Genomic DNA, 7,695 nt, shown 5'->3' on the forward strand with positions numbered 1-7,695 from the left:
CAGTCTCTCTCTTAACAATCAGTGACTGACCTTTTGGTTGACCGTAACACCATTTACGCAGATGATCAAATGAAGCCGCATGCTCCCAGTGCTTTGAAGGCTCTCACATATGACACTTCCCAGAGCAGCTGCCCTGCACTATTTTAGAACTTCCACTGCAGCCTCTGTGACTAATGTCCCTTTACACACTGGGAAGTACACCCTTCAAATTAAAACATATCTTCATGACAAATTGGCTCCATTGTGGAGGCAGGTACATGGCTGCATGTCCAGATTTAATTGAGACAGAGAGATGGATAGCTAAATTAAGGTAGGATTACCTCCTGGAACTAGCAAAAAAAATAAGTTAGTGTATGAAATATAAAACTAATATACTGAGTCTGTGTTACAATATTTGAGTGGAAGGAAGTGTTTCCAAAATGAGTATCTATTTTTCTAAAAGTTGGGAGAGAGGACATTCATAATGTGAATGTTTTTCAGTCCACAGAGACAGTATAATTGTGGGTTTGCTGATGCTGGGTTTACTCATAACGGTAATAGTTAATAGAACGTTAATAGTTAAAACAGTTAAAAGATAGTAATAGTTAAAATTTCACCTGTCACTCATCAAAGCTGTATTCCTTTATTGTGTTTTGGTGTGTTGTTTTTGTGACAGTATTTTTTCCTTTTCACATGAATGAAAGGTTTAAAGGAAAGCCCAAAAAAAAGAAAAAAGAAAAAAAAGCCAAAACAATGAAATTCTGCGCATATGGAACATGTAAGATGTGTTTCTACATTCCTTTGGTTATAACATTAAGTTGTGACTTCACGTTAAAAACTGAGGTAAGGTTCAAGAATGACAAAAACCAAAATGTGCATGAATATTGAATATTTAGTAGCATACCACAATTTCGAACTTGTGGTCACTCGAAACTTGGGATCATTCAGAATGCGTGCAGCACCGTGTGCTCATCTGCCACACATCAGTTTTCAAAGAGGGGACGAAAGCAGTCTAAACCCGTGCAACGGACTGCTTTTCCCACCTCACAGTCCACAGTACTTCTTAAAGCATTCACTCTCAAATAGGACAAAAATAATATGCGCATTGGTCACATGAAGGACTCCTCTGAAATTTGTTGCTGAACCTTGCTAAATCAATGAGTGCAGCAGCTATTGAAGGTCTTCCATGACAAAGGGGCTTTTTGAACAAATTACTGTATGCACTGGAGGGTCATAACATAGCTGTCATTGCTTTAGAATTTCCAGCTATTGGCTGGTGTGCTGTGTAAAGTCCAGATAAACATGGGCCACCAACGCTTGTTGTTTGACACTCTCACTCTGTGTCCTAAATCACTCACTACTCACTATATAGTGCACTATACAGTGAGTTCACCATTTTGTAGTGCTGTCTAAATGTATAGTGAGAATTGTTATACCCTATATAGTGGACTCAATGTATCCCACAATGCATCGTGAAAAGTAGTGCACAACCGATGTACGCTCAATGGTCTAAGTACCCGATCAACTTAGACCATCATGCATTGCGGCCTGTCTCATAAAAGTGATGTCAGAGTTGCAGACCAATCAGATGCAGATGTTCTAGAGTTTGTTTATGTGACAGAGATAACAATTACGAATATCCGACGCATAATTATGTAGCAGCATAACATCCAAATAGTGTCCGAAATATATCAACACCTGTCTGCCCTTATCCGCTAGTGAGTGTTCTATGTAGCAAACACTATATAGGGAGTAGGGAGTAGTGAATGCGCGAATGATTTGGGACACAGCTTCAGTCTCCGATGTCAACCCCACCCATGTGTTTGTTATCCAGGTAAATCTCAGTGTGAGCTGCTCGTGGAACTCTGTTGTGGGCGTGCTTCTCCTTACTCCATCTGATGACAAATACCTCAGTATCTTGTTTCTTGATTTGTGCTATTGGCATAGTTACAACACAATTGTTCCTCTTTCAAGCCAGCATTTTCTGCCCCTTGTGTGAAAACTTCAGAGTTTCCTCTAGGACTTTCAGTGGCTTGAAAGGATCATGAGAGATGCAGGTTGGTTTTGGTGTACCACAGTCCACAAATTTCTTCTACTGTCATCTCATCGAGGTGGAGTAGAGATGTGAGAAGATTAACATGGCTTGAACTTGCATTCTTGTAGCGCTGCAGCTTCGTCATCGACAACAACAACTTGGGCCCCATCAAGTATCCAGTCTGAGGGAGGAGCATACAGGCTCCACTATGTGGATCCATATGTACCTGTGCCCATTCGATGAGGAAAGACTCCAAAGCTTGTAACCAAACTGGATTGGTTTACCCCTTGTAAATTGCCTCCATTGCTGTCAGCCATACATGGTATTGGGCAATTCACTTTCATTCAGTGACATATTCACGCTTGCGAGGATGCACTGCATAAACAACAGCCAGCACACATTTCTCTGTGTTCGTAAAGATCTGTTGTGGTATTCCACTATGGCCCGCGATGACCGCCAACACGTTTAATTCAGCTATAAACATAGAGCGATGATCTTAACACTTTGAAGAATAAATGATGATACGTGGTATTTTAATAATCATTAACCAGTTCGTGTCCGTTGTTGGGCAAAACGTGTGTTTTTCTTCGTCTCTTTCAGATAAGTGAAGATAGATGGGCTGGGCCGGAATGTTTTGAATGAAAATAGGTCACAGGGGCTATTGAGACAGGGGAGGTAGGGTGGTGTTGCTTTCCTCCACATGTACAGAGGAAAGCAACTTGTCACATTGAATTTAATGCTGTAAATCCTCCAGCCTAAAGCCAGATCTAGGTCCCTGTTACTTCAACGTCAGCCTTCATCTCCGTAACCACGTAACAAAGAGCAGCACTGACCCAGGGCATTGGCTCCTGCACTTTGCCTTCAGCGTGAACTCTGATTTACTGCCCATTCAATTCTGAATGCTGTTGGATACGTATTTAATGCATTGCTATTTATTGGTATTTTGTTAAATGGTTGGGCTGCCTCCCCTCTCTTGATTGTTTAACCTTGTGCATAAATGGGCTTTACAAAATAGTCCAACTACAGTAAAATCATTGACTACTCAATAATATTAAGAACACAAAATACTCATAATAAGAAGAAGAAAAAGAGGTATTACTTTATTGATCCCTGTGGGGAATTTCATCCTTTGCGTTTGAGGATGCAGTGAGCGCACAGTGAGCACACACACATTAGGAGCAATGAGCACACCCACACACACACACACACACACACTAGGAGAAGTGGGCCAACTCCAGTTCTTTTCGCCAGTGCCTTGGTCAAGGGCAATGACAGGAGTATTAACCGCAACATACATGTCTTTGATGGCGGGAGGAAACTGGAGCACCTGGCAGAAACCCACACAAACACAGGGTGGACACGCAAAAGGACTTGGGATGGCCAGGATTCAAACCCAGGACCTTCTCGTTGTAAGGCAACAGTGTAAGCACTGAGCCAACACTCTATGGTCAGATAGCTATCTTCTTTTCCCTTATTGGGGTGAAATAAGCCTGTGAGTCATAGGCTTCAGACTTCCCAGAATTGACACTTCAGACCATTTTTTAAAGGGAGAGTAACAGCTGAGAATGCATAATAATAACACTGCAGTTCCATGGAGAGGAAAGGAACTTTTGTCTCCTATATACCTTGAGTAAACTTTGGATTGATTTTTATCAGTGAATCGTATACGCTGACAGTCAGTGATCCACTGTTTGTTTAGATTATTGTGAGTCATCCAGTACTGACCTTCGTGTGCTTACTACAACTGCCTCTCACAGTCCCTCAGCCAAAGATCGCTTAACATTATTCAGCGCATGTACCTGTTGTATTTTTGGTTTTGGATGTTCAGTATGCCACTGGGGGAATGCTAGAGTTTTGATCATTTTGGCTTCTGTTTGTGTTTTTGTTCAGTAACCTAAAACAAAGAAAAGATATTTTTATATATTTCATTGGGAAGAGTGCTCATAAATCATTTCAATCAATGGCATAGTGATGTGATGTGATCAGCAGCATGGTGCAGTAATCAGCGGTGCCATCTGAGATGTGAGAAAATTTTGTCTGGCTTATGGAGCTTTGAAGTTCGAGGAAACAAGATCTACTTAAAATTGATGTCTTAGCAACACTTTTTTCACAAACAAACAGCCAGCACTATCCCGTCACTGCTTACAAGCCTTAATCCAATTTTAGCAGCATGCCATGGACACTTTTTAGTAGGTGCTGGAGATCTGGCTTCAGAAGAAGTTTAAGATTACATGTGTGAAACTGACGCTGTAGCATGGTTCAACATGGCAAGGTATACAAGTCTACGTTTAGTCATGCAAAAGTGAAATGCAGACAGTATTTTAAATGGCTTCAAGTATTTATAGCTTCACTCAGAGTTATACACAGCTAAACTGAAAACGATTTCCCTGCTAACTGAGAGTTTATCAATCAGCTCTAAATATTCATCACTACTGTTTCAAAGTAAGTGCAGTAAGTAGAAAAATTCTTGCAACAGTTCATCCAATCATCCTCGACTTTCTGTTTCACTTGAAAGGCCTTTGAGAGCCTTGCTTAAATGTTAATTGTAAGTGTGTTAATATACAGTGCTATTTGCACAAAGGAAGTGCATTAATATCATTTGATCAGCATTCCTTCATACACTATAGCCATTTTTGGTTATGTAACATGATCCTTACAATATGTAACCCCTTATAATCCAATATTAGGTCAGTCTACCTTGAAGATTGCTAGCAAAATTTCAATCCATACCCAAACATTGGTAAGAAAATTTATATAACAGGTGATCATATGGTTTAAGAAATTTACTGAGTTACTAACCTCAAACACATTTATCTTTGGTAAATATGTCAGCTATAGTTGTTGTGCATGTGAATATTTATGATAAAGTTAAATACGAAAGTTACAGCAGAGTACATCATTTATGTATGGATATATGTTTGCCAATGACTATATGTTGTAAAACAAAAACTCTTGTCTTATTACAGGGTTTCTCTCCTGAAATGTTAGGGCTGCCCTTTCATAGATGGATCAAGCTTACAGTTACAATTGATCTGGTTGTCAACCACAAATGGCTGCCTCTCCAGTTTGTATGTTAGATGTATCCTCATGATGAAACATCCACTTAAAAGGTATGAGGTTATATTTGTCAAGGATGGCCTGTATCCTTGAGTTGGATCCAGCATTCTGGAGTCTGTTAGAATAGAAACAGATTTACTAAGCTATGTTTGATAGAAAGTATCTCAGTACACCACTAGTTGGTGGTACAGAGCTGACATTTACACATCTGAATGCTTTAAGCAGCGAGGACATTGTTGTTCACGTATATATGTCAATTTAGATTGGTAATTTTACTCTAAAAAGCCATGATAATGTTCATCCATTGACTACAGAAATGAACATTAAATGCTTTCATAATGTTTCAGAAAGAAACCCTTGACCATTGACAGTAACTGTGAAGAGTTGGTTCAAGTAACCCTTCAGTCTTCAGCCTCACTGACACATTGCTTGTTTCTGACAGATGTCAGTGCTGAGTACTGCAGTAATCCCATACTGGCACAGAGTGGACAAGCAATGCCTGAGAAAGAAAAAAACCCAATCACAGTCAGCACACATGAAGAATGCACCTGCCTTAGCAGGGATATTGTAACAGGGGAATTGGTTTGCAATGAGCGAATGCCAAACATGAGCTATAACATAAATAACAGGGCTTAAGAAAGAAGGAAGATCCATCTTTTGAACGGAACAAAGTCTTAGAAGAGCAGAGAGTAGATATTCAATAGAGAAATACACAAATAACATAGAGATATGAAGACTTCAAGGCATAACAGTTTTATTGTTATACACAGAAATACATCTCCAAAGACTTAACAGAAATCAATGGGGTCCAATCATCTTGACATAACAAAAGCCACACAGTACGAAACTGCGTGGTAAAAATTGAAAGAATACTTGCATCTTGTGGGTCATCCATTAGACCCACCATAAAGTATATATACTTTGCTGTCAACGTTGAGTGAACTGTATTAGTGATTACAAATACTTTTTTATCCAATTGACAAAATACAGGTGTGCAAACATTTAGAAAAATACAATAGAATTAATCAAAGTTTGAAGATTTTGCTCTGTAAAAATCCTTACAAATAGAATATAATCTTTATTGTATGTAAATGTTTTCTACATGCAACAATTTTTCTCTCTTTCTCTTTTTTTTTTCTTTTTAAAAAAATAATCCCAGGTTCTGTTTTTCCATCCTCCAATCCAGCGTATCCACTCCTAACATTTTGATGGAGAAAATGTATTAAAAGAAGCCATATACATAGCTCTAGAAAGAAAAATGATTGATCAATGTCCCATATTCATAAAACAGAACAAGGCAGCACTACACAAAACCATCTACCAAAAGCAGACTGATGTTTATGTTTGTAAAGCATATAGCATTGAGCAAAATGTTTTCAATTTGCCAATGATTCACTGCCTTGCTCTACTGCATACCAGAATACAATGCTTCCATCTCAAAATTCCTCATAAAATGCTTTCCATTGTGATGTCTGCATTGCCCTTAAAATATTACAGGGTGTCTCCAATAAATCATGCAAAATATAATTAAATTAAATATGCAGTAAAATCCCACTTTTTCCAAGCCCTTTTACATAGACCAAAAATTGAAACTATATATGCCTGTCACTGTATATATAATAAATAAGTATTTCATGAAATGACAAAAAGCACATGAATACGGTAGTATTTTCAACAAAAAAAATAAAATCATCACACTGTACCAGCGACATATAACACAACAGTGACAATGTAGTGGCACAATTCAAACTATGTTTCCACTGATTTACAACAGTCATAGTTTCCACACTTCATAATTAAGACAAAGACATCATCTCTCTTTTGAGGCTTCAGTTTTTTTTACTTTCACTTTTGAGGTAAACAGCAGTACTGTTAAAGACTTTGTAAAGGCAACATCCCATCCCTTGGGTACCACATTAACTGTGACACAACCCTGACTCCTTTCAACACAAAAAAAAGTTGCAGTGAATCAATCTGCTGCAAACATGCAATCATGCTTAGGCCCATTAGCTCTTTTCACTTCACCTTTTTCTGTTGTTTTCTTTTTTTTTTTTTTCTCTTTTTAGAACCTGCCAACCTGCGCTTCACAGCTTCAATGGTGCAACGTCAGGAGCAGAAAATAAAAGAAATGTATATATATAAAAAAAAAAAAAGTCTCATGCATAATGGTTGTTGCTCTTGTTAGTTTGCTGTGAAAATTTGCGCTCTTTAGAATTCAGCTAATAAATCTTCATGTAAGACTTTTCCAGTTCTTTTCAACGGTGTTTCGTGTGGGGAAGCCCCCCCCCCCCCACCCCCGCCCCATGTTAGCGTGAAGGCACTCACATAAGCCTATCAATCCATAAATCCAAACTTTGACTCAACTAAATTCAAGCTCTGTATTCTTGTTCTATGATGGAACAAACAGGCCAGTCATGGGACTAAAATGATCAGTAGACTTAAAAAGCCCTTGTTGGCAAAATATATATTTTTTTCTTTTAAAAAAATAAAACATATTGCACTTCTTTTGAGATAAGATTTTTTTTTTTTACTTGGAGATCATGATACATACACACGCACACATACACACACACACACACACACACACACACACACACACACACACACACACACAAAAAAAAAAG

This window comes from Chanos chanos, chromosome 3 (assembly GCF_902362185.1).
Source record: "Chanos chanos chromosome 3, fChaCha1.1, whole genome shotgun sequence".
In the NCBI taxonomy this organism is placed as follows: Eukaryota; Metazoa; Chordata; class Actinopteri; order Gonorynchiformes; family Chanidae; genus Chanos; species Chanos chanos.